This window comes from Carlito syrichta, unplaced genomic scaffold (assembly GCF_000164805.1).
Source record: "Carlito syrichta isolate Samal-C Ts95f unplaced genomic scaffold, Tarsius_syrichta-2.0.1 Scaffold213448, whole genome shotgun sequence".
Classification (NCBI taxonomy): domain Eukaryota; kingdom Metazoa; phylum Chordata; class Mammalia; order Primates; family Tarsiidae; genus Carlito; species Carlito syrichta.
The window spans coordinates 244-7,566 of NW_007157544.1; the positions used below are offsets into that span (position 1 = coordinate 244).

General features: G+C 40.2%; 1 pseudogene across 1 annotated transcript; it reads right to left on the reverse strand.

Moving 5' to 3' along the window:
• Positions 1-1,708: 1,708 nt before the first annotated feature.
• Positions 1,709-2,750, reverse strand: LOC103253239 (annotated as a pseudogene). Its single transcript, XR_002481563.1, has one exon. The product of XR_002481563.1 is annotated as a ragulator complex protein LAMTOR1 pseudogene (transcript).
• Positions 2,751-7,323: the final 4,573 nt, after the last annotated feature.

Below are 7,323 nucleotides of genomic sequence, written 5' to 3' on the forward strand. Positions count from 1 at the left end.
TAAGCATCTAACTGAAGCAAAAAAAAAAAATGCAGAACTTCTGAGATACCAAAACATATAGTGTATGAGTACGGTTAGTACAAATATAAATAAATATATAAAAATATTTAAAAACCACACATATACATGTGTATCTATAAAGTGAATGGTAATAGTAGTAGGGATGTTCTGAAATGAATAGAATTTAGGGAATTTTTTTTCTGTAAGTAAAAACAAAGTTGAGACAAATGTAATTTTCAGCAGTGTACAAAATGTTAAAGACAAAGGAAGACTTGAATAAGAGTTTTCAGGTAATATAGTTTATAATATCAAATTAGTTTATAAATGGGTTATGATATGAGGATTTTGATTTACGAAGTAGGTTTTTTCCAATAAGGTAGAATCCAAGTTCTTGCACTTATTACCTGTGTGTACAGGACCATATTATTTAAGTTTTATATGCATCAGCTTTCTCATCCCGATGGTTCTTCCTAGATCCCACTACCTCCCTTTACAGATAGAAGTTCTGTGTTTTTTTGGAAAATGCATAATGTTTCCACCACTATAATAATTATACAAAATTAGGCAGGGTTTTGTGGCTCATGTCTATGATGCCAGCACTTTTGGAGGCCAAGGTGGGAGGATGACTTGAGCCCAAGAGTTCAAGACGGTCTGGGCAACATAGCAGGATTTTGTCTGTAAAAACACAGCAACAACAAAAATTTGTACACGGTGGTGGACACCTGTAATCCCAGCAACTTGGAAGGCTGAGTCAAAAGAGTTGCCTGAGCCCAGCAGATAGAGGCTACGGTAAGCTATGATCATGCCACTGCACTTCAACCTGTCCAACTGACTGAGACCCTGACTCAAAAAAAGAAAAAGAAAAGTATTTGATCATCTCATTTTTTGCTCATCTTGTTTGTATCCCACCCCTTTCTCACACCTAGCCTCTAGCAACCACCAATCTGGTTTTCATCCTTTTGTCTTACCTTTGTCAGAATGTCATATACAGAGAACCACAAATATGTAGACTTTTGTGTTTCACTTATTTCTCCTTTTACTTAAAAATTCATCTTAGATCCGTCTGTGTTATTGTATGAATGAGTTGTTTGTTCTCTTTTTATCATGTTGTTCTTTTGTTTTTATTAATGATTAAGAGTAATACAGATTTTGTCTTATAAACATGAAATAAGAGTCAGATACAAGTGAGTGAAAACAAGTGAGAGGAGTGTTATATATGTCTTATACATATCTTTATGACTTATTGATTGCCATTTTTAATAATGTAAACTTAGCCGGGCTCGGTGGCTCAGCCTGTAATCCCTCGCCTTTGGGAGGCTGAGGTGAGTGGATTGCCTGAGCCCACGGGTTCAAGACCCACCTGGGCAGTGAACCTCATCTCTGCAGTAAATCAAAAAATCAGTCGGGTGTGGTAGCACATGCCTGTGATTCCGGCTACTTGGAAGGCTGAGGCGAAGGGATCGCTGGAGCCCAGCAGGTCGAGGCTGCGGTGGCCGGGAGCAACCACTGCACTCCAGTCTGGGCGACAGAGTGAGACTCCAACTCAAAAAAATAAATAAATAAAAAATAATGTAAACTTTTTTTCTTGAATAACTATCAATTGAGAACAGGCTGAATTTAACTTTATGAGGAATTTAAAATGCGCGACTGCATTATCAAATAGAGTCTTTGCTGTACTTTCTGTATAAAAAGGAGGCTCATGAATATCTTTTTTTTTTTTTTTACAGATGAATATACTTCCTTTATCGAGGGTGACAAACCAAAACAAAAAGAAAAAAAGACCAAACATATAAAAACCCAGGGTGCTAGAAATACAAACTCAATTCATTCAAATTCAAGCTCATTCTAGACCCTGGTCACAAACCCTAGTGAGGTGCGTGTGAGCACCAAATCAGGGAGAAGGGTGCAGGAGTGACTCTGAGGCCAAGAGAAAGGGTAGGTAGGGGATCCCCCTAGATCTCCTGGTGATCACTCCTCCAAAGTGGTATCTCCATCTTCCCAATGACTGTGAAGACATACCAGGCCCTGTCCTTCTGGCCCCAGCCCACCCCTGGCCAGGTCTTCAAAGGCCAGTCCCAAATGGTTCTACCCTCCCTTGCACCATCCTCACTTGTTCAGGCTTCTAGTCTTGCTCTTCTCCTCCTCCTCCACATTCTTTGCTGTGATTAGTAGCAGGTTAGGGTACTGTATAAGCCGCAGTGAGGCTGGGGGCCAGGGGAGGCAGGGTGGAGACAGGGTGAAGAGAGGAGAAGAGCTGTCCCAGGACCCCTCTCTTCACGGGATCCCAAACTGTACAACCAGCTCCTCTTTTGCATCCACACGGATCTGAGAAAGTGCACTGTAGGCATAAGCAGCTATCCTGGAGACCTGCTGCAAGTCGGAGAAGGGGATGGGCTCGCTGGCCAGCACTCGGTGGGGCTGACTGGTGAGAGGTGGCAGCTTCTTCCAATGGGTCAGGCTGCTACTCAGCACAGCCAGGCGGGTGCTGTACTGCCTTGCTCGGTCCATGTACTCATGCTGTTCCTTGCCCTGGGAGTCTGCAGCAGACACATCATGATGTTGCTGGCTGTCTTGGCGAGGATGGAGGAGAGCAGGGCCTGCTCATCTGTGCAAGCGGAAGGCAGGCTGTGGTAGTTGGGTTCAGCTCCATTGAGGGCTTTGGTTGGAGGGCTGCTAGGGTCCAGCAGCAGCTTCTGCTCCTCTCGGTCCTGGTCCGAGTCCTCGTTCTCGCTGCTGTAGCAGCACCCCATGGCTGGGGTCGGGCCGGGCGCTCGGGCCGCGCCAAGGAGGGACGGTGTCCGTCAGGAGCCCTTCCGGTCACATGACCATTGGCTGCCTCCTGCAGGCAACTACCCGCCCCCTTCCCCTCCCGCCTCATGAATATCTTTTAATAATAATGATATGCCAGCAGAAATTCTCAGCTTACTATAGAGTAGAATTTTTGCCATTGCCTGGAGGAGGGTAGATGGGCATTAAACTCAGTTTACCACATATAGTCATCTTGGAGTATTTAATTCACCAGGCCTCCCACTTCCTAGTTACTCAACCTCATATCAGTTTATTTCTATAAAACAACCTAAGAAAATGATCCACGTTAATTGACAAAAGAAGCAACAGAGTTAAATATACATTACAATAAAATAGAATTTAGGATACAATCAAGGGTCACTTAAGTAAGCATAGAGGGAAATTAGAGAAAGCTCATGTTTTATGAATACTTTTTCTAAAACATCTTAGCAACTAATTCTGTTTTTTGTTAATTTTTTTTTTTTGAGTTGGAGTCTCACTCTGTTGCCCAGACTGGAGTGCAGTGGCCGCTCCCGGCCACCACAGCCTCAACCTGCTTGGCTCCGGCGATCCCTCCGCCCCAGCCTTCCAAGTAGCGGGAACTACAGGCGCGCGCTACCATGCCTGGCTAATTTTTTGATTTATTATAGAGATGAGGTCTCGCCAAGTTGCCCAGGCGGGTCTCGAACCCACGGGCTTAGGCAATCCACTCACCTCAGCCTCCCAAGGCACGGGATTACAGGCTGAGCCACTGAGCCCGGCTTTTTGTTAATTTTATTACTAATAATTTTTAAGGGCTTGCCAGCAATTCCTTGTAAAGTATAGGTTGTGGAGTATCTTATCAATAACCCGTGTGTTAGTGTTCTATGATAATATGCATTAACTTGATAGATGAGAGACCATTACAGGATGTCACTGCAGCAATCCATACATTGAAGACTCCCTAAGTACATACTGACACAATATTGCAGCAGTGATCCATGAATTAAATATGCATTATATCCAAGTCATTAAAAGTTTAATGGGAGAAATATACTGATTTCATGGGAAAATGCCAGTTTTGACTCTGTGACCAACTCTTCCATAAACAAATTTTCATTGTCTCCTAGTAATGAATATTCTCTCGGAACCATCCCTGCTTATTGTTATGTGACTTCCTCATCATTCAAAATCCTATTTTCTATTGACCATTTGGAACTGCTTGAGTATCACAGAAGAGTGTGGAATAATTGCACAATAGTATTCACAATAATGTAATTCTCTTATGAATAATGGAAAGTACTTTTTCATTCTTTTAAAAGACTAGGCATAATAAGCACTGAATAGACTTAAAATGAAAGAACATTAAAATTTTATTTGGGTCATTATTCAGTTTATCTTTTATTATAAAACGTTCATGAAGTTATTGTCATGGCAGAGTATGCACAAGTAATGTGACATTGTTCCCGTGTACTTAGTATTTACTCCCATTATTCTATCATTCTTATTTTACATACATTAAATTCTTCTTAGTGCACATTATACAAGATGATAGTAATAGCTTCTCGAATATTTAGAACAGAGTTGCTATATGTATTCGGCCGACAAACATTTTTTTACTCTGCTGAGCACATAGTGGATATTGCTTCTAAAGAGAAAGTATGCTAATTATAGGAAGAGAAAGTTGAAGAAAAAGAAAAGGAATAAAGGAGGAAAGAGATTTGAGGAATACCCCTCAAATAACTGGGTAAGATATTCCTTTGAAATGGGAGGTATGTTGAAGAGAATAGGTACAAGAACAGATTGGAGAAGGGATTTAGGCAGACAGAAATGTCTTCAAGAGCCTCACTTTGTTCAGTAAACCAAGGATTGAGTTATTTTGCCAATAGGCATGTATAGAAGTGGAGACCTGAAAAAAAAGGGGGAAAACTATTTAGATGCTTTATTGTTGGGAGCTTTATAGTCTCTTCCTATTAGAATGTCCATTCTCCTGTGCTTCCCCAAGGCAAATATCACCAAGTACTGTCCCTCCACTTTCTTTCATGCTGGAACTTTCCAAGCCTTGAATTCTTGAAAGCAAAACAAAACCGAATAAAACACAAACAAAACTTCTCTCCTACTTTTAGTTTTAAGCTACTTCTCATTCTGTTTCTCCACCTGTTTCCTTGGTACCATCGTTGATTTTGTAGTTTTTTTCTGTCTTGTGTCTGCCTTCCTTTGTCTTCTCTTTACTGTCAGAATCCCAGGACTCTGTGAGTGTTTGTTCAGGTGTAGGATGCACCAGGGACCCGACAGTACCTCTGTTAATCTACAGTTGCCAGGAATGATTCTACTGTTGTAACTCATGAGACTGGACTATCTTTCCTTCCTCAGTGCTAAGGAGTGTAGAATTGTAGGAGGGAATCAGAACTGGGATGTGTGTGTGTACAAGTTGGCAGAGCTAGGGGCAGATTAGGAGAGCAAAGATAGTGTTACTGCTGGGCTCATGGGCACAGAGATGAGCGTGTTGCTATTAGCAGAGATGCTGGGTGGGAGACAAGGAAACAAGATGAAAGCCTGTAACAAGAAAAAGAAGGGTCGTAGGGCTAGTAAGAAGAGTTGAAAAAAATTTTGTAAAAGATTAAACCAATGAAAAACACACCTCTTAACTATTATTTTCCAGGGACCATGCATGTGCATTTCATTTCTCAGAACAACCCTGAAAAGGCTGCTTGAATGTCTTGGATATAAAATTGTCAATTTAGGTAAATTTAGCAACTGAAGCTTCAAGATGCAGTGACTACCTGAGACTAAGTGTGAGTAGTGGTGACCGAAGATAGACTCAGGAAATCTCAGTAGAGCTAAGAGTAGGTTTTGACCACTTGGGAGGAAGATAGAACAACTATAGAGAGGGATGGGATAATGCCACATGTAAATCATCGCACTATCCTTAAAATGTATGCTCTAAATATTAAAGTATATCTTTGAAAAGACCAAGCTACTACTTCCTTCTATGGGTCCAAATATATGGTAAAACTAATATAGTGTTGTCTACTGAGATAGATTGGCTACTCATCGAGATGGCCTAAGTTTCCCCCTAGCTTTACTAAACTTTAGACAGGTTTTTTCCTGACTTTAGACGCCTGACCTTCCTTTCCTTAGAACGTTTACTTTAGAAAGCTTGTAATTGCAATTTCTTCCTCTGTCCTGTTCCTTTGAGATCTAGATCACCTCCCAGCCCCTTGTGAGTTTTACAACCCAGAAATATCTTTCTCAAGGACCTGGTAGCCATCCCCTTGAAGTGTGGTCATCAAACAAGATAGTGTCCCTGTCATCCAATCTCTGTGAGAGAGTAGGAACTTAACTTCAAAAAGTACCAACTAGCATTTACAGATCCCATTCACCAACCTATCCCCAGAATCCTCCAGTACCTTCCCCCTTCCTCACCCCAAGTGCTTAAAAACCCTCCTGCCTTTTGATCCAGCAGAGTTGGGTTCAGTCTCCCTCTCCAGTTAATCTAGTCTTGACCCCTATTGCAGTAAACTTGAATACAATCTTTCTTGCCTGTTTAACTCCATCGGGTATAATTTTTCTTTGATCTTATTATCCCTAGGTGAGTGTCCTTATGTATAGCTAATAGGTAACATCCGTCATCTATCAAAACATAAACGTCAGCAAAAACATGGCTGTTGATCTGTAACAATTTGGGGGTAAAATTCTAGAGATAAAAGGATGCTTCAGATGATCTTTGAAGTCAGAAAATCTTTTGATCTTTAAAGTTAATCTCACCTGTGGTGAAAAAGAAGTACCATTCACTGCAAAGAAGCACTATTTTAGAAAAAATGTGATAACGAAAAATACTATCAGATGAAGTTTAATACTACACATACATGCTGATTTGCTGCTCTTAAAGGGATTTTATATAAGTTATGTGGATATAGTACCACTGGAAAATATTAATAAAAAAGATAATGGAAATCAAAGAAAAATAAGAATGAGAAAAAGCAATAAATCTGGTGGCTTATGGAAATCATGCCATAAAGCCTATTGTATTACTAACATAACTCCCAATTTGTCCCTGAGCTTTCAAGATAACTAACTCAAAAAGGAAGAAATAATCAATTACAAGATCCCGAGTACCTGGAAAAAGAGAAAAGCAAACAAATAAGACAATTTGCTTTGGAGAAACCCCAGATATTTAAACCTGGAAGAAATTTAAACTAAATAGTTAGTTAGTTAGTACTAAACCACACCATCAAGTAAATCTTAACACCTCCCTCTCTCTCTCCCTTTCTTTTTCTCTCTCATACACGCAGACACACACACAATAACCTAGTAGGCAAGCTATAAAGTACACTCTAAATGTAGAAATGCATTTTGTAAGATTATTTCCTTATATCTCAATATAAAATTAATGGAGAAATTCCAAAGTTCGTTTTTGTAAAAATTATCATGTAAGAGACACCTGGTGGTTCCTAGCATCTGGTTCTCTGAGATCTTTGTCCAAATTGTGATCTAGCATACCTAGAAAAATAAATTAAATACAACTACTTAGATATATGAATTTCTACAAGTTGA